General features: G+C 47.6%; 1 non-coding gene and 1 pseudogene across 1 annotated transcript; one reads left to right on the forward strand and one right to left on the reverse strand.

The window, feature by feature from the left end:
* Window positions 1–6,296: 6,296 nt before the first annotated feature.
* On the reverse strand, window positions 6,297–6,370 carry TRNAE-UUC (transfer RNA glutamic acid (anticodon UUC)). Its single transcript has one exon. It is a non-coding gene; the product is annotated as a tRNA-Glu (tRNA).
* Window positions 6,371–8,874: 2,504 nt separating this feature from the next.
* On the forward strand, window positions 8,875–9,013 carry LOC123056331 (uncharacterized; annotated as a pseudogene).
* The last annotated feature ends 10,985 nt before the right edge of the window (window positions 9,014–19,998 follow it).

The following is a 19,998-nucleotide window of genomic DNA, read 5'->3' on the forward strand; positions in this document are numbered from 1 at the left end:
GGAACCGCCACTAATGTGTTTAGCATGGAAGATACCGATAACTAATGGTCGCGAAGTAAATAAGAAGGGTGCATTTCTCAAAATTTCATTTACCTCTGTTTTGAGCTCTAGCACCGCTGCAAATCACTGCTCCCTCTGCGAAGGGACTATCTATTTACTTTTATGTTGTGTCATCACCTTCTCAAATAAGCGCCAGATCCTGAGAGCACTATTGTCATCCTCATGCATTGTGTGTTGCTAATGTTGGGTGCATCATGACTGGATCTTTTCTACCATGAATTATAATTTTTAGTCGCAGCTTGAACTTTGGAGGTGCTCTGCATTTATGTTTTGTGGTCTCAAAAGGGGCTAGCGAGATACCACTGTTGTCATATTATATCATGGTTATTTTGACAAAGTGTTGTCATTTGAGATATCTTATTATTGCTTGCTATTTGATTATGCCATTGATATGAGTTAATGTAATTTTTAAGAGCTATTGTCGACATGGTTAGTCATGATCTTTGCTGAAAACCTGGGTGCTACTTAAGCTTATTTATTTTCAAGAGCAAAAGAGTTCGTAAAAGTTTTTATTTTTCACTTTCAGTTTATCAACTGAATTGCTTAAGGACAAGCAAAGGTTTAAGCTTGGGGGAGTTGATACGTCTCCATCGTATCTACTTTTCCTAACACTTATCCTCTTGTTTTAGACTCTAATTTGCATGATTTGAATAAAACTAACCCGGACTGACGCTGTTTTCAGCAGAACTACCATGGTGTTGTTTTTGTGCAGAAATAAAAGTTCTCGGATTAGAACGAGACTTTACGAGGATTTTTATATAATAAAAGAGAATTACTGGAGCCAAGAACCATCGGAGGGGGGGCCCTGGGTGAGCACAACCCACCAGGGAGCGCCCCCCTCCAGGCGCGCCCAGGTGGGTTGTCCCCACCTGGTGGCCCCGCAGACCCTGAATCCAACTCCATAAATACCTATTTTTCCAGAAAAAAATCAGGGAGAAAGAATTATCATGTTTCACGAGACGGAGTCGCCGCACCTCCTGTTCTTCATTGGGAGGCCAGATCTGGAGTCTATTTGGGCTCTGGAAAGGGGGATCTTCGATCTTCGTCATCACCAACCCTTCTCCATCGCCAATTCCATGATGCTCCGCACCAAGAGTGAGTAATTCCTTCGTAGGCTCGCTGGTCGGTGAGGAGTTGGATGAGATTCATCATGTAATCGAGTTAGTTTTGTTAGGGCTTGATCCCTGATCCACTATGTTCTGAGATTGATGTTGATATGACTTTGCCATGCTTAATGCTTGTCACTTTGGGCCCGAGTGCCATGATTTCAGATCTAAACCGTTTATGTTATCACCATTATATCTATGTTCTAGATCCGATCTTGCATGTTATATTCACCTATTACGTGTTATGATCCGTAAACCCCGGGGTGACAGTAGTCGGGATACTTTCCGGTGATGACCGTAGTTTGAGGAGTTCATGTATTCACTTTGTGTTAATGCTTTGTTCTGGTTCTCTATTAAAAAGAGGCATTAATATCCCTTAGTTTCCAATTGGACCCCGCTGCCACGGGAGGGTAGGACAAAAGATGTCATGCAAGTTCTTTCGATAAGCACGTATGACTATTTACGGAATACATGCCTACATTATATTTATGAACTGGAGTTAGTGCCATATCACCCTAGGTTATGTCTGTTATATGATGAATATCATCCAACAAATTCACCGATCCAATGCCTACAAATTTATCTTATATTGTTCGTGCTAAGTTACTACTGTTATTGTTACTATTACACTTGCTACAAAATCATTACTATCACTATTACTGTTACTACTGTTGTTGCTACTACTATCAAAACTATTATACTACTTTGCTACTGATCACTTTGCTGCAGATAATTAATCTCCACGTGTGGTTGAATTGACAACTCAGCTGCTAATACTTGCAAATATTCTCCCTTTGTGTCGAATCAATAAATTTGGGTTGAATACTCTACCCTCAAAAACTGTTGCGATCCCCTATACTTGTGGGTTATCACATGCTATAAAGGCAAGGTAAGGCGTTGGCATTGCAACATACTAAAGCTCCTGTTATTGTCCAATCGGACTCCTCAAAAGTATTGTTACCTCTGTCAAGGGAAGGCCTCTCGAGATCGGCATATGGTCATTTGATGGCAGAGATAAAGTTCTTTATGGAAGGGAGAGAGTTTATTCCCACAATAATCAAGCATGAGCAAAATAGGGTGGCAGATCGGTTGGCGTCGTATAGTCGAGTAGAAAGTAGTACTATTGTATGGCTATGTAGCGCACCACCATGTATGAAGGATCTTTTGCCTCTCAATTGTAACCCTATTATGATGGAATAAAACTCTTTTCGGATCGCAAAGAAAAAACACTCATCATGTTTGTCCCCCGAGCGCGCAGTTGGAGTAATGTTGGTGCATCTTATCAACCCGAGCACGCTAAGTTTCTTTGTTTTATTTTCTTTCTTTCTTTTATATATTATTGAAAAGGTGCTTGAAATTCCCATTTCCAAACTTTTGCATTGATCAATACATGTATCCATATTAGAAAATCATCACACATATAGCTCGCCACAAAGTTTGAAGCAATAAAGCACCAACGATGTACACAACTTAACCATTAAAAGTGTATTGTTAGACCCTGTCCATATTCAACTAAAAAAAGAGTTTCATTCATATTAAGTAAAAATAGCCCCACCACTTCGAGCGTAAAATGGTTGTTTCATGACTATATCTTGGAAAGAGAGTAAATAATTTTATGATCACGAGACCTGGTGGGACTAGCCATCTTCCTATCCATAAGGACAAATGTTGAGTGGTCGACTTCACACAAAATAGTGAAGAATAATTAACAAAAACATATAAATAGAATAATGTATCTTATCAGTGTTCAGATCATACACATACTAGGGTTCCTTCATATCCCCAAGAATTAGGGGTTCTACTCGTACATGAATGTAATGGGCATAAATAAGGGAGACAAGTTACTAGACAACATCATGTTGGGGAAGGAGAGGGACGTGTCGATGATGGTGATGAAGGTGGCAGCATTGAGAGAGATCCCCTCTTCCTTCTTCCTGGTCTTGGCCCTTTCTCTATGATGGAGATGATCTTTGTGCAACAATGGAGGTGTGGCAGCTTGAGATGGATAGTGACAGCATGTGGGGGAAGGAGTCTGACGGTTACTATTGGTGTTGTATATATAGCCGGCCTCCACGGGTATGCTCCGTCATGTGTCTTCTTCCTTTGATCCAAGGGCTCTAGAGGGGTCTAAACCTCTCCCAATACCTTCCTCGATGGTCAAGTATCTCGTATAAAATGCGAACGAAATTGGTGAAAAATGACATAAATTAGAGCCACATCCCGTGATAAGGCGAGGTTGACTTCGGGAGAATGAAAACAGTGGCGCGTTAACGGTAGTGATTGTTCGGTGGTCCAAAGATCACAATGTAATTTTTATTATGTTTGAGGTGCTTTATACTTCTGATGAATTTTTTATAATAGATCAGAGTCCTTAAAAAAACTGGTGACATTATTTTTTACTAGCAAAAGAGCCCGTGCGTTGCAACAGAAGAAAAAAAATCCCACGCTCCTAACCTAATAATCATGACTGAAGACCCCAATAGGTCCACGTGCACCCAATTGTATCACCGATTATCCTCTATCTCACCCTTGTCGACGGTGGCTTTAGTGCTTACACAATCACAACCACTTTTAATGAGGTCAATCCTAAGGTCTATCTTTATTTCCGCAAAAGATCACAAATTTGCTTTCCTTTTTTCCTACGAGGTTTTTTCGAGGTGTGCATGCGTGATTATAGATGTTTTCTATTGTCTCCGGTCTGGTTTTGTTGAGATGTTGATTTCTAATATGGATCTAAAATGATAAGAAAAAAATGTATCATGCACTATTGATTAAGGTTGCATCCTAAAAGACAATTTAAAAATAATTAATAGGTAAAACATCATCATATTCGGATTCTACAAATTTTTAATCAATTTTCATATATAACATGTTAAAATAGGAGTTGGGTTTAAAAGATATGGATATTTTTAAAATGCCTTTGAATCTGTCCCTAAACTGCATTTAAAAATGGTTAGGAGGTAAAAAAAACATCATACTCATATTGTACACAATTTTCTTATAATTTTCATATATAACATGTTAACATTGAAGTTAGGATTTAAAAGATATGGATATTTATTGATCTGTCCAAAAAATATACGTTATTTTCTAGATGGACCGTGGGTTAATTAATCAAAATATCATGAGGTTTTTCTGCCAAAATCGATATCTCACCTAAAATAGGACCACAGACTTTTTTTCTTGTCTCATTTAAAACAGGATTGCGGGTTGATTTTAGAAAAGAGGAGGCACTTTTCTGCAAAAAGCACGAGGGACGGGCATAAGCCCTCTCATTAATAACAGGGGTATATAGATGTATTAAACGTTCCATACTACCTTTATTTCAAACAAGGAGAGAACTATGAGCTTATGATGAGGGCGGGTTGTATTATAATTGTAGGCGGGCTAGTCTCGGCAATTCAACATCACGAGTTCACGACCCTTCCAATAGCATTGGAGCGTGTTTTCCTTCGCCTTTTTAGTACAACTAAAACTTTTATGGGTTTTGTATCTGTTTTACGTGTTGGCTTAGGTGGGTCATGCACATCTCCAGCAGATGCTGGAAGTCGAATCCTTTTGTGGTGTATTAGAATTCTACTAGATACATGTCAACAATAGACGACGAAGGATTTCCCCTCGTTTTATATTATAATAAGGCATCACATCCAGCAATACAACAACCATACAACAAAAGAAAGAAAAGCGCAAGAACGATAAAGATACAAGACACCGGAAGATCCGATAACTCGGCTAACCCAATCCTGCATACGACACGACAAAGACAGGGAAGTAACCCGCAGCCGGAGGAGGCCACGCACCGTCAACTCCACCGAGGCCCAAACAACATCGATCCAGAAGTCGTCTCTACCTCCGAAGAAGGTCCCCTGCCCTCTTGCCCCAGACCGTAGGGCGCCACACCGTCGGCAGGTAAAGCCACTCACCCGAGCGGAAGGTCGGACCAACAGGACGCCACGGAGAGGACGCAAGCACGTCCGCCTCACCGCGCACCGCCACAACCCATACTTCATGACCGCGCAGCCCGGATCAACGTCGACCAAAAGCAGCCGAGCAGGAACACCACTGAGGAAGACATCCCTCCACCTGCGAAGCCTCGACCACCCATCCGCCGAGCAAAGGTGGCGCCTTCAAGAAGGACCACGACGCCATTGCGCCATCACCACCCAACCGGAGGTTTGGGCTTTCGCCCAAGTCGCGGAGGAAGAGGGTGGGGGGAGGACCTCGATGCCGCCCCTAGAGGAGACGTCGGAGCGTCACCGGCACCATGGGCGTAGCCGTAGCCCAAGGGTTTGCCCCGGTCCATACCCACCAAACGCTCCATCCCCAACCAGTCGCGAGCACCAGGCACACGGATGCCCGTGTCGCAGACTGGCGAGGCAAGAAGAGGCGCAGGGGAGGGGGCCGTCGCCGTCAGATCCGCTCCAAGGGGTCAAGGGGAAACCCCCGGAGGCAGCTCCGAGCCCACCGTCAACCCGCCGCCAACGCGGCCAGACATAGCGACCTTCCGCATCAGCACCGGCCACCCACCGCAGGGGAACCGGTGCGCCGGCCGGCAGTGGCCGCCACCACAGATCCGACGCCGCACGAGCAGGAACCCCCGTCCGCGCACGCGTAAGATCCACCACCACATGGCCCTTCGCACGGCCGCCAAGCACCGATCCCGCGGCTGCCGCCCGCCGCCTGCTAGCGCTGCGCCACCACCTGTCCTCGCCGGCCCGGACCAGCCCTCGACCGAGCAGGGAAAGAGATGCCCCGCCGTCGCCAACGCAGATAGGGCTTCGCCCCTCCGCGCGAGCCGGCGGCGGCGAGGGGGGAGGGGGTCGGAGGCCGACGGCTAGGGTTTCCCCTCCGCGGCGCTCGCGGGAACGACCGGGAGGGGGGAGGTGTCTTTCATACATGTCAACAATAAAAGCAGTTTTTAGGTAAATCAGTTTAAAATATCGGTTTGACTACACCAGACCATATACTAAGTTAAGGAATGATGATAGGGCAGTTGCTGTTTTGCCGAAAATACCATAAAGCTGCTAATCACAGTCAAAGTTTTGAGTGTACTGAACTAAAATCAAACTACGTAGGAGTAGAAAGAATTATTATCTAGAGCGTGAAAGTTAAAGTAAAAAAAAAAAAAGCCTCCATTGCCGGGATTTGAACCCGGGTCGCCTGGGTGAAAGCCAGGTATCCTAACCGGGCTGGACAACAATGGACAAGTGACGTCTTTGTGGGACAGAGTTTTACAATCAGTGGAATAGCAGCCAATTATAGTTTTTTTATTGCGGAAAGTAGCCAATTATAGCTGTACAAATTTTGTACCGCCATGTCTCGTTTCGTGGCCAGCAAATCACTGATTCGTGAAATTCACATAGAATTTTATTTTTGCAAATTAAATTCACATAAAACTTTAAGACTGCATGTCTAGAATTTCATTGTTCTATCGGTGTCGTGACACATGTGTCCACATTGCGAAAATAGTAAGAGATTTTCTTACTAAATACCATTTTCGGAATGGAGTGCGTTCCCGATATCCCCCTCCTAACCGCCAAATATGGAGGCATGCGCCTTGCGGGCTAAATTTGAAGCACCCTCCAAATTATGACGATCGAGGCGGGACGACGATTCTGCTAGAGTTGCTCTTAGTATCAGCCCCTTCTAGTTCACATTCTTGGGCGCACCGCTGAGGTTTTCTATCCTAAACCAATCAATTTGGCTGTAAAAAAAGTTTCTGAAATATTTACCGTGATTATGTGTTAAAGTAGCAGGTTATATGCTATATGTTGAGTTAGCAGGTCATGTTGTTTTCTTAGTTCATGCCTGTGTGGTAGTATGACAAGAAGTGATTGCGGCGATGACTTCAAAATCAATTTGGCCTGGCAAGTGCAGCTCAATTTTTTGTCTGGGAAATACAGTACTATTTCCATTTCAAAATAGAGGAAGTCCCAGCTAATGGCTCACAGTCATTTACTGCGACGTAGAGAGATTTATTGCCGCAGACTGCAGTAAACTGGAGCAGTGGCAACAGGTGCAGGCTTGTCTGCATCTTGTCCTGTTCAATTGGTACTCTATGAAAGATTGAGACACCACTGAGCCCTTGAGGTTGGTGAAATGGCGAGGAAGAAATGAATGCCTGATACTTGTGTTGATATTCCATCTCTACTTCCCATTTGCCATTACTACACCTGACATGATACAGTCGTTGTTTCGCCTGAAATCAGCGACCTCAGATCACTAGTGTTTTTACAGTCCTTTTTTAGCTTCCAATCAAAGCACTTCACAAAGGATGAAAAGGAAGAAGAATTCAGCTGGGCACATGGAATTCGTACACCAATCTATTCACCGCTTGAGAAAATCTCGTAAGAATTTTCGCATTAAAACCAAAAACCCTTTTTCCCCTTAATTAAGCCATGCTATTTCCCTAGAAGGCAAATTAAGGTCTGAAACTGCTGCACGCGATACTCGCCGGCTAATAGTGTAGCGTGTCCCAGCTTTTAGTGGAAGCAAAAAAAAGAAGGCTTTTCTCTACTCACATTTGTGTCTTCTTTTTGCCTTTTTATTTGAAAAAAGAATGTGCTTTTTTGTTCGCCTTTGTTGCATAATAGTAATAATAATGTCTGCCGTTTGTGCAATGTGGTAATTGAAACCCTTTAGTTCTTCCCCCTTTTGACCCCTTTTGGCTTTTGTTGCATGCACGGGCCTTTCATTTTCATCTTTTTTCCTCACATATATTTGCTTGCTGCTTTCGCCTTCGTGTTTTTTGATGCATGTCTCTGTCTCTGTTGGGCGCACGTATCATTGACCTTTTGGTGCTTTTACGTGCATGCATGCAGATGCAGGAGCAGGAGCACGATTCCCGGTGACAAATGCTGCTCTATTTAGTGAGCTCGTTTGGTTAAGACATCCATCAGGATTCACTTGTTGCAGGCTATATTTGCAGCTGATGCATGTTAAACATGATATATGGTTAGGCGAGTAGTCAGGAGAATATTGTGGTTTATCCTTTTGTATTCTTATCTCCTCCTATCGCCTCCATGTAAATCTCTCACGGTTGATCTACAACCGAACGTTGTACTCCAAGCCACAATCAATATATAAACATGCGGGCTCCTATGTATGGGAGTTGAGACGCTTCATATAACTTTCACATGGTATACAGAGCCTACCTCTTCCCCTACGTTTAGCCTCCATCCCCCCTGCCGCAACCCTCCAGAACCATCATCTTCCTTACCGCACCACCATGTCTTCTTCCAGCCAAATCGTCTCCCCCGGCCTCAACTACACAACCTCAGAACCCCTTACCAGAACCAACTACGTTCTCTTGCGAGCCCAAGCTCGCTCCCAGATCATGGGGGCATGGCTATATGGGTATATCGATCAAACAACCCCCGAGCCTTCCAAAACCATAGTCACAAAAACCACCGATGGGAAAGATCAAATCGCTCCCAATCCTGCCTACAACCCTTGGTTAGTCCAAGATCAACAAATAGTGGCCTACCTGCTCCGAAACCTCTCCAAAGAAGTCCTGATTCAGGTTGCCTCCCTAGAAACATCCCACGGCATATGGTCTGCCCTCGCAAACATGTTCGCTGCACAATCTAGGTCTCGCATCAACAACTGCCGCCTTGCTCTTTCCAATGCCCAAAAGGGAACCCAGTCTGCCGCTACCTTCTTTGGCCACATGCGATCTCTCTCAGATGAGTTAGCAGCCGCTGGCAAACCCATAGGCGAGGATGAGCTCGTTTCTCACATCATAGCCGGGCTTGATATGGACTACCAGCCCATTATCTCTGCCCTTGACGTCCGAACTGATACAGTTTCTGTCGACGATCTCTTCGCGATGGTGTCCAACTTTGATCAGCGCGTGGAGATGTTCCACGGCACCGGGGCTGGCTCCTTCAAATCCTCTGCTAACGCGGCCTCTCGGGGTCGTGGCGGCGGCGGTCGCTATTCTCCCAAGAACGGCGGCGGCAACGGATCCCGTAATGGTGGAAATCAAGGAGGTGGCGGCGGCTATCACAACGGCGGTGGTGGTCGCGGCCACTACAACAACAGCGGCGGCGGTGGCGGCAGCCACTACCAAAACTCTGGTGGTGGTGGTGGTGGCTACCAGAACTCAGGCGGCAACAACAACTCCAGGCAGCGCCCCTTCTACAACAACAACAGAGGGCGTCCAGCTTTTCAGGGGTATGATGGCTATGAAAATAAATGTCAGATATGCAAAAAAAAAACTAACCATATTGCCAAGGACTGTGACTGGCGCTACGCGGAGGACAACTCTCGCAAGAAGGTTGCAGCAGCTGCCGTGGACAACTCCTATGGGGTCGATACCAATTGGTATGCTGACTCTGGCGCCACCAACCACATCACCCATGAACTTAAGAAGGTGACGATGCACGAGAAGTATGGTGGCAGTGATCAAATTCATAATGCAAATGGTGAAGGTATGAACATAGATCATGTTGGTCATTCAATTATCAAAACCCTGCATCGTGATATTCATCTTAGAAATATCTTGCATGTTCCAGAAACCTCGAAAAATCTTCTTTCTGTCCATCGCATTGCTCTTGATAATCATGTGTTTCTGGAATTTCATCCTTATTTCTTTTTGATCAAGGATCAGGTCACGAAGCAAGTTCTCTACCGAGGTAGATGTGTGCATGGGCTATATCCGTTGATCCCTCAGTTCCGAAGATTCAATAAACAAGTTTGCAGTGTCATCAAACTCTCCCCGGAATGGTGGCATGCACGCTTAGGACATCCATCTTTTTTTATTGTTCAACAAGTGCTTAGAAATAATCAGCTCCCATGTGTCGGTGAGCGTAGTTCTGAAACTATTTGTGATTCTTGTCAACAAGCAAAATCTCATCAATTGCCATTTCCAGTGTCCACTAGTGTTTCTACCAAAGCTTTGCAGCTTATTTTTTCTGATGTATGGGGTCCGGCCCCCTCCTCTGTTGGTAGACACACCTATTACGTTAGTTTCATTGACGATTACAGTAAATTCACCTGGATTTACCTTCTTAAAAACGCTTCGATGTGTTTCAAGTTTTTTAGAATTTTCAAGCACTTGTTGAACATCAATTCGATACCAAGATTCTTGCCGTCCAGTCCGACTGGGGCGGTGAATATGAGAAATTAGACTCGTTTTTTCAAACACTTGGTATTTCTCATCACGTTTCATGCCCACATGCACACCAGCAGAATGGTTCTGCCGAACGTAAACACAGGCATATTGTTGAAGTAGGCCTTGCCCTACTTGCTGGCGCCTCCATGCCTCTTAAGTTTTGGGATGAGGCATTCCTCACCGCTGTTCATCTCATCAACATCCTTCCCAGTCGTGTCATCAATAATGAAACACCCATGCAATGACTACTTCACACCCATCTAGACTATAACACCCTTCGTGTTTTTGGCTGTGCCTGTTGGCCTAATCTTCGCCCCTACAATTCTCATAAACTCATGTTCCGTTCCAAACAATGCGTTTTCCTTGGCTATAGTGCAAAACACAAGGGCGTCAAGTGTCTAGATGTTTCAACTGGTCGCGTCTACACATCCCGTGATGTTGTTTTCGATGAAACAGTCTTTCCTTTTGCCCATCTTCATCCTAATGCCGGTGCCCTTCTCCGAAAAGAGATTCTTCTCCTTCCCTCCAACTTATCTAGTATTAATCACGGGGATGATATTTTGAATGATCACTTGACTAACCCTTCTGACCATGCATTTGAGCCTCCTGTTACAGGACATGATGGTGACGCAGCAGAAAAAAATTTGGTCGAAAATGATCCAGCAGCCTCCTCCAACAGGCCATATTTCATGTGTTCCCCGAGCGGACACATCCCTGCTCCCGTATCTGCATCGGGATCGGGGGTGCCAGGTCTGGCACGATCCTCCTTGGGATCCTCGCCTTGCCAGGAGGGCAGGGGCAGCGAATCTGCGCCCCGGGCGTCGCGCCAGCCTGCAGTTGCCACGCGACCGCGGTCGGACCCAGCGCCCCATGCGCGTGCGGCCTCGGGTGAATCACCGCGTCGTGACGCGCCTCCACCAACCCCCTCGCGGCCTGCGGACCGGTCGCCTGTGCGGTTTCCTCCTGAGCCGCGGGTGTACGTCCGGCGGGCCCCGCCTCAGCTCGGGGCTGTGGGATCTGGTGTGGCTGCTGCTGGCTCGCCCGCCTCTGCTGTTGAGTGTACCCCACCTCCGTCCGCCACAGCCGATCCCGCGGGCGACAGCGCACCCTCGGGATCGCCTCTGAGCAGGGTCTCGGATCCTCTGTGCATGCATCTTCTCCAGCGATCCAGCAGCTTTCTCCACCACGCACACGTCTTCGCGCATGGGTAATTGATCCAGTAAATTATAAAGTCAAGTATGGCCTAACTTGCTCAACAGGAGAACCAAGCACTTTTCGCGAAGCCTGTGCAGACCCAAAGTGGAGAAAGGCCATGGAAGAAGAGTTTCAAGCACTTCAGAAAAATAAAACTTGGCACTTGGTTCCTGCACATCCAGGTAAAAACCTAATTGATTGCAAGTGGGTATTCAGAATAAAGAAAAAGTCAGATGGTACAATTGACCGTTACAAAGCCAGACTCGTTGCAAAGGGGTTCAAGCAAAGGTATGGGATAGATTATGAGGACACGTTTAGTCTTGTTGTCAAAGCTGCCACTATCCGTCTTGTTCTATCCATTGCTGTTTCCAGAGGATGGTGCCTTAGACAGGCTGGATAAATCTTTGTATGGACTAAAGCAGGCTCCTAGAGCGTGGTACTCTCAGTTGAGTTCAAAACTACAAACATTTGGTTTTCGTCCATCTAGATCTGATACATCATTGTTTATTTATAATAAGTCAAATACGGTCCTATTTGTTCTTATTTACGTTGATGATATTATTGTCACCAGCTCATCCAATGATGCAGTCACAGCCTTACTGAAAGATCTTAACTCAGAGTTTGCTCTCAAGGATCTAGGAGATCTGCATTTCTTCCTTGGTATTGAGGTTAAGAAAACTCAAGAAGGTGGTCTCCATCTCTCTCAAGAAAAATATGCAATTGATCTCTTGAATAGGGTAGGTTTGCAAGGTTGTAAACCGTCACCTACGCCATTATCCAGCACAGAAAAGTTGTCTCTTGCAGAAGGTGAAATTCTGAACCAGGAAGATGGCACCAAATATAGGAGCCTGGTAGGCGCACTCCAATACTTAACATTAACCAGGCCTGATATTTTTTTTGCTGTGAATAAAGTTTGTCAGTTCCTTCATGCTCCCACTTCATCACATTGGACTGCTGCAAAGCGTATATTGAGATATGTGAAAAATACTTTGAGTGTTGGTCTCACTTTTAATAAGTCATCATCCACACTTGTCAGTGCTTTCTCTGATTCTGACTGGGCAGGATGCTTGGATGATAGACGATCCACATGTGGCTTTGCAGTTTTCTTTGGGCCAAACTTAATATCATGATGTGCAAGGAAACAGGACACCGTTTCCAGATCGAGTACTGAAGCAGAATATAAGGCGCTAGCAAATGCTACAGCAGAAATTATCTGGGTCAAGTCTATGTTGAAAGAACTTGGGCTGACTCATATACAGACTCCATGTCTGTGGTGTGATAATCTTGGTGCCACATACTTGTCAGTTAATCCTGTCTTTCATGCTCGCACAAAGCATATTGAGATTGATTATCATTTTGTCAGAGAAAGAGTTGCCAACAAGGAATTGGAAATTCGGTTTGTGCATTCCAAGGACCAAGTTGCGGATGGCTTTACAAAAGCGCTTGCTACAAAACCATTTGAGGAGTTTAAACGTAATCTTAACTTGGTCAAGTTATGATTATGGGAGGGTGTTAAAGATTATATATGGTTAGGCGAGTAGTTAGGAGAATATTGTGGTTTATCCTTTTGTATTCTTATCTCCTCCTATCGCCTCCATGTAAATCTCTCACGGTTGATCTACAACCGAACCTTGTACTCCAAGCCACAATCAATATATAAACAAGCGGGCTCCTATGTATGGGAGTTAAGACGCTTCATATAACTTTCACAATGCAGACCGGAGAGGATTATCTTCTCTGATGACTAAAGCTACCACTTCAAAGTTCAAAGCAAAGAAAAGCTGGTACTGCAAAAGACCTCCCCTTTGCGCTTGCCTATAAATAACGGAGTAGTACGAGCTGGAACAGGAATTAGTTGGATGATTACCCCAACTTGTTTTGTACAGCTAGCAGCATCCGTGTGGACTTGGGTACAAGATATTGGATTCTCCTGTCTTTTGACTTTGCAGTAAACAAGAAGAAAACGGCTCAGTAACCTAGGGCTAGGGAGAAGACCTCATCGAGACACTAAATAGTTTGCACACTTGGACTTGGGTGCATTTAGATAAGTTAAACATGTATCAAGCATTCATTGGTAACATGTGAGCTAGCATCTTAAAACTTGTCAAAAGTACTCCCTCCGTCCGGAAATACTTGTCATCAAAATGGATTAAAAGGGTTGTATCTAGAACTAATATAAGTCTAGATACATCCCTTTTTATTCATTTTGATGACAAGTATTTCCGGACGAAGGGAGTATTTTCTTAGTGCTTCACTTCAAGCTCCAACTAGTAACATGATGAAGTACTTTTTTGACAAATCTACACACATGCATGATTTCCAAACACTCAATATGATTTTAAAATTAATACTGGTATTTTGGAAACTGTCTCACTGTTTTTTAGAAAATCATAACACATACTGTTCACAAGATGAGTGAACAGTATATGGGGTGCCACTTAAATTTAGTCTCCTGCCACAGTAAGGGTTGGTTAGTATCCGACCATATCAGAGTCATGCATAATCGAACCTCCATAATTATAGATCACACCACAGATCTGAAGATCCATGTGAGAGTTTCATACAATTGTTCAGATTCCAGACTACGACTGCGTCCGGCTGTCTTCCTGTCTGTCCATCCTGTTATCTTGTTATAGTTGCTCTGCTGTGCATAGACATTTTGCATCATCTTACAATCATCAGGACAATTGAGGACACTGTTACGCTAATGGACATAAACCAGTAACATGAATGCTGACTCGAACAATTGTCCTATTATGTTGATCAGATCATATTCATATCTATTTTAATATTTGTCAGTTTCTTTTTAATTTGCCAAAAAATGGAACCACATGTCCTTTAGAAGTTCCATCATCATCCTGAGGGTGAAAAAGTAGATACGGGGAAAGCTTAGCAAGACTCACAAACAGGATACAGATGATGTGGGTTCAGCATGTTTGGGTTGTAAATTGATCTGAGAAAAGAGTAACAAAAGAGGGAGCTGCTACACTTTTTTGTCTATCCTTCACTTTGTCTAAGCCTACACGCCTACTATTAACTAGTTAGCCCATGCACCAAATCAGATGCAAGCAAAGAGATATCCATCCAAAGGAGACAGGCAGAGACAACATTCCACACCCAAAATTATTCCGGTGACAAGCAAGAAGCTGGCTTAGTGCAGAGGACAAGTAGTTAGTTGTAAATGAGGCTTTCTTTTGAGAAGAGAAAAGAGCACTAGCAGTTTTTAGTCCCAAACAAGAGGAAAAGCCCAAGAGAGCAAGGCCTTCCTTTTATCCCCCCACGCACACTTTCACCGCTTTTGAGGCCACCCCTGCACCTTTCCTTCCATTCTTTAGGCCTGAAGAAGGTTTCAAGTTTAAACATTCTATTCTTAGGACAAAACTTGCGGTTTTGTCTCCTAATGCCTGGTTTTTACTCCTGATTTGTACTCCTATGTAGTATGGTCCACCATTTCCATGCTGCCGGAAGCTTTTGTTTAACAGCTCTAGATGATGGAGCCTTTCACCAATAAGCAGTCACTACCACTGTTCAAGTGTTTTTTTTTTTGAACTTTTTTTTTGGAAAAGGAGGAAAAACCCCGGCCCCTGCATCTTTTTTTAACATAGTGCATGCCCTCCTTTCTTTACCTTTTTATTTTTATTTGAAAAATGATAGTACAAGAAGAGACAATGAGGTTAGAGCATCTCCGGCCGTTGGCCCCCAGGCGGCGATTTTACCCGCCCCCTGGGGGCGAGCCGGCGCTAAAATCGGCGCGGGGTGAGCGGGATCCCAGCAGCTCGCCCCAGGGTCGCCCCCAGACGCGTTTTTTTTATTTTAAAAAATTTGAATTCGGCTAAAATTCGGCAAACTTGATATTCATATTAAATATGTTCAGCGTTTTACATAAATTATTTAAAAAAAGCAATCTAAGGGGCGAAGAAGCCGATCAGCGTGGCAAAGTCGCCGACGTCGTCGTCGGCTTTCTCCTTCTTGATGGCGCGGCCTCCCGTGCTGGACCCCTGCCCGACGGCTCCACGGCGGACAGGCGGTGGCGGCGTGTCGTCGTCGTCGTCGCTGTCGTCGAGGACAACGATGCCTCCCTCATCCCGGCCACGACGACGAGCTTCGAACCGCGCGAGGGCGGCCACTGGCGCTCCCTCTCCGCCTGCAGCCAGTCGTCGCGTGCCCATTTAAGGGCCGCCTCGTCGTCGAGCGCCTCCTCCTTGACGCCACCGGCGAGCCCGGGCTCCGTCTTCACGACGGGGAGCCTTGGCTCCGTCTTCGGCTTGACGAGTCCGGGAGGGGCCGAGGACGAGGCGCGGCCGCCGCCTTCGTTGATGACGATGCCGGCCGAGCGAGTGCGCCGGCCGAGCGGGGTCTCCGCTGCGGGCTCGGCCTTGACGCCGAACACCGCCGGAGAGCCAGAGGAGTGGGAAGAGGAGTGGGAGGAGGAACGGGACGAGGACGACGAGCCGGAGACGAACCTCCTTGGCATCCATTGGCCGGCGCCGCGGCGGGGCACCGGAGCGGCGGCCGGTCCTCGAGGGTATGCGAGCGGCGGGTTGTTGCCGCCCTCGAGGTGCGCGAGAACCTCGCGGAGCGTCCGGCCGGGGACGGACCACCACAGGCGTCGCCCCTCGCTGTTCCACCGGCCGCCCGCCACCACCGGTGCCCCGTTGGTGGAGGCGAGGCGTTGCTCCTGACGGCGCTGGAAGTATGCTGCCCACGCCTCGTGGTTGTCGGCGGCGTACTGCGGGGAGGCGCGCTGCTCCTCGGTAGCGACGACCGAACGAGGTTGTGACGCCCTCGACTCAATCGTACACTAATCATACACGCAAATGTGTACGATCAAGATCAAGGACTCACGGGAAGATATCACAACACAACTCTAGACACAAAATAAAATAATACAAGCTTTATATTACAAGTCAGGGGCCTCGAGGGCTCGAATACATAAGCTCGAAATCACAAGAGTCAGTGGAAGCAACAAAATCTGAGCACAGACATGAGTTAGACAAGTTTGCCTTAAGAAGGCTAGCACAAAAGCAACAACGATCGAAAAGGCAAGGCCTCCTGCCTGGGAGCCTCCTAACTACTCCTGGTCGTCGACGGTCTCCACGTAGTAATATGCATCGGCGGTGGCATCTGGCTCCTGGGCTCCGACATCTGGTTGCATCAACCGGAAAGAAGAAGAAAGGGGGAAAAGGGGGAGCAAAGCAACCGTGAGTACTCATCCAAAGTACTCGCAAGTAAGGATCTACACTACATATGCAACATTATCAAAGAAAGGCTGTATATGTGGACTGGGCTGCAGAAATGCCAGAATAGAGAGAAGGCCTAGTCCTATTGAAGACTAGCATCTTCTGGAAACCACCATCTTGCAACAACAGGAGGGAGTAGAGTAGCATAAAGTAAAGTAGTAGTAGTGTTATCAACCTCGGCCAGAGATCCTTTCTCGACTCCCTGCGAGAAAGCAATCCCAGAGCCATACTATCCAGTTATCATCGCAATCCATTACTCATCACAAGTATCCAGTTCTAGTTGTATCGATCGGGATACAACTCCAAGTGTCCGTTACCGTAGGACGGGCTATCGATAGATGTTTTCTTCCCTGCAGGGGTGCACCAACTTACCCACCACGCTTGATTAACTCCGGCCGGACACACTTTCCTAGGTCATGCCCGGCCTCGGCCAAACAATACGCCGCAACCCGACCTAGGCTTAATAGAGAGGTCAAGCACGCCGGACTAAACCTATGCCCCCAGGGGTCATGGGCCATCGCCCCGGGAACTCCTGCACGTTGCGTGGGTGGCCGGTGAGCAGACCTAGCTACCTCCTTAAAAAAGGCAGTAGCTTACCAGTCCAACCCGGCGCGCGCCGCTCAGTCGCTGACGTCTATTAAGCTTCGGCTGATGCATACGACGCAGAACGCCCATACTATGCCCACGTGATGGTTAGTGCTATCAGGCCAGAGGCCCCTCGGATCAAATATCCAAATCGTAGTGGATTAGGAACACGCGGTAACAAGGAAAGACTCACGAAAGATGTGACCCCGTCGCCCCGTCTCGAGGACTTGCGGCAAGGGCTAGGAATGTCCGGCCACGCCTCGTAATTATCTCGCGGGCACCTTCCAGGTCAACCCGACTCCACATCACTCGCAATTATGCTCGCGCGGGTACCCCTCAGGGTCGACCCGTCTTTAGTAACATGGTTCGGTGTAAAGTCATAGTAACCATAGTAACCGTGTGTCCAAACATCAAGGGGAAAACCCGAGGAATCACCCCTGGTGAATTCCACTCGATGTAATCATCAAGGTGAACGTAAGAGGGACCACCCTCGAGGTTCACACTTGAGGGGTTGCACGACAGAGTCGTATCGGAAGTGGTTAAGGCGGAATCACCCTCGATGCCCACGACCGAATAACTACACTAGCGAGTTAACATCAGAAGTGCTGATGAGGCCTCACCCTCGGCACTCGATAGTAACCCAGTAGTGTCGAGCAACTAAGGGGAAGTGATGTGCGGTGTCGGGGCCTGGTCTTCGATCCCGTTGATCGGGTCTTCGATGATGAAGCAGGGGCAACAAGGACAAGGTGGGGGTCACTGGTGGATCACTAACCAACCTATACTAAGCAGTTTAGGATAAGCAGGTAGGTAACAATGAGCAGGTTACAAAAGAGGCTATGCATCAGAATAGGAGCAAACAATAACAATAGCAAAATCTAATGCAAGCATGAGAGAATGGAATGGGCGATATCGGGATGATCAAAGGGGGGCTTGCCTGGTTGCTCTGGCAAGGAGGGGTCGTCGTCGACGTAGTCGATCACAGGGGCGGCACCGGTCTCGGGGTCTACCGGAGAGAAGAGGGGGCAGAAACAATAAATATAAAAGCAAGCATAGCATCACAAAGCATAACATGGCAATATGTTGTGCCGGGTGTGACCTAACGTATGGCTACACAATAAAGGTGAAGGGGAATTCAACCGGGAATGTATTCCCGGTTCCAGACCTGTATCAAACAGATGACCAGAGGGGGAATGTTCCATGTTCAGCATTATAGGGGCATGTGACAGATGAACGGACCGCGTATTCGGATTCGTTGGATTTTTCTGACCAACTTTCATGTAGAAAACATTTTCATCGGAGTTACGGTTTATTTTCTATGAATTTATAAAGGTTTAAACATTTTCTGAAATGATTTAAATTAACAGAATTAACAGAAAAGGAAATATGACGTCAGCATTGCGTGGGGATGATGTCAGCGGTCAACAGACACTCTGACCAGGTCAAAACTGACCTATGGGTCCAGTGGGTCCCACTGGTTAGTGACTGGACTAATTAACAGTGGTTAATTTAACTAAACTAAGTTAATTAGCTAGTAGGCCCCACCTGTTGGTGTCTAATTAGTTTAACTAAATAAGTTTTATTACTAAAACGTTGATTAAAGGAATGGGGCCTGCCTGTCAGTGGCTCTGGGCTGCCCAGTCAGCGAGTTGACTGGGTCAACACAGTCAACAGGGCCCCATGGGCCCACACGTCAGCCTCACAGGGGAGGCCACGCGGTGCCACGTCGGACGCCGGCGACGGAGCGGCTCCGACGACCAAAGAAACGGCGGCGCCTCGCCGGAGTTGGCCGGAGCCGCGCTACAGGGGGCCTCCGGACCTGCGGCTTGGACCTAAGGGTGCGGCCCGGCGCCGCGCACACGATGGTGACGACGACCGGAGCATCGCCGGTGGCGAGCGGAGGCGGCAGCGGCGTTCGGGAGCGCGTCGGGAGAAGCCTACAGGGCGCCAAACCGGCCGCGGCTGGTCGCGTTCGAACGGGGAGTGAGCGGCGCAGCTGGTGGTGGTGGTGGTTTCGCCGGAATCGGCACTGGCGACGAGCGGAGGCGGCGGCATTCTCGGGCGCTCGTCGAGCTAGGTGCTTAGGGGGCACGGGAAGGTGCGTGCGCGTGCGCGTTGGTCTCCTGGGAACTCCAGGAGCACAACGGTGAGCTCGGGCGAGCGTGTCAACAGCCACAATGACGGCAACGAGCTCGTCGGCGGCGACGCGTGTGGGTGCTAGCGGAGCGGTGGTTACGAGCGGCGAAAAGCTTCGCGGAGATAGGGAAAAGGGGGAGAGGCTCACCGTGCGGCTCACACGTAGGCCCGTGACGGCTTTGGAGCTGCAGAGGTCGACGGAGACGGAGAAGATCGCCGGAGCCCGAGAAGAGAGGGGGCGGCTCGATCCGCGGCCTGCGGTGCTCCTCGAGCTCGATGGCGAGGCGTAGTCGAGGTAGAGGTCGACGGCGCGTCTTGTGGACGTGCTGGCGAGGCGCGGGGTGTGCGGTGGCCATGGCTACGGCACAGTCATGGCGACAGCGGCGCTCGGTTGAGGTGGGGAACGAGGGGTGGGGAGCAAGGAGGGATCTGGTAGGAGAGGGAGAGGCAGAGCGGGCGACAGTGGTGAGCGGGGGAGAGGACCGAGGCGTCCGGAGCCTTATCCCCTCGCCGGGCGTCGCCGGCGAGGTGGTTGGACGGCGACGGGCGCGCGCTGTCCCGCCCG

The sequence above is a fragment of the Triticum aestivum genome, chromosome 2D (assembly GCF_018294505.1).
Source record: "Triticum aestivum cultivar Chinese Spring chromosome 2D, IWGSC CS RefSeq v2.1, whole genome shotgun sequence".
Taxonomy (NCBI): Eukaryota; Viridiplantae; Streptophyta; class Magnoliopsida; order Poales; family Poaceae; genus Triticum; species Triticum aestivum.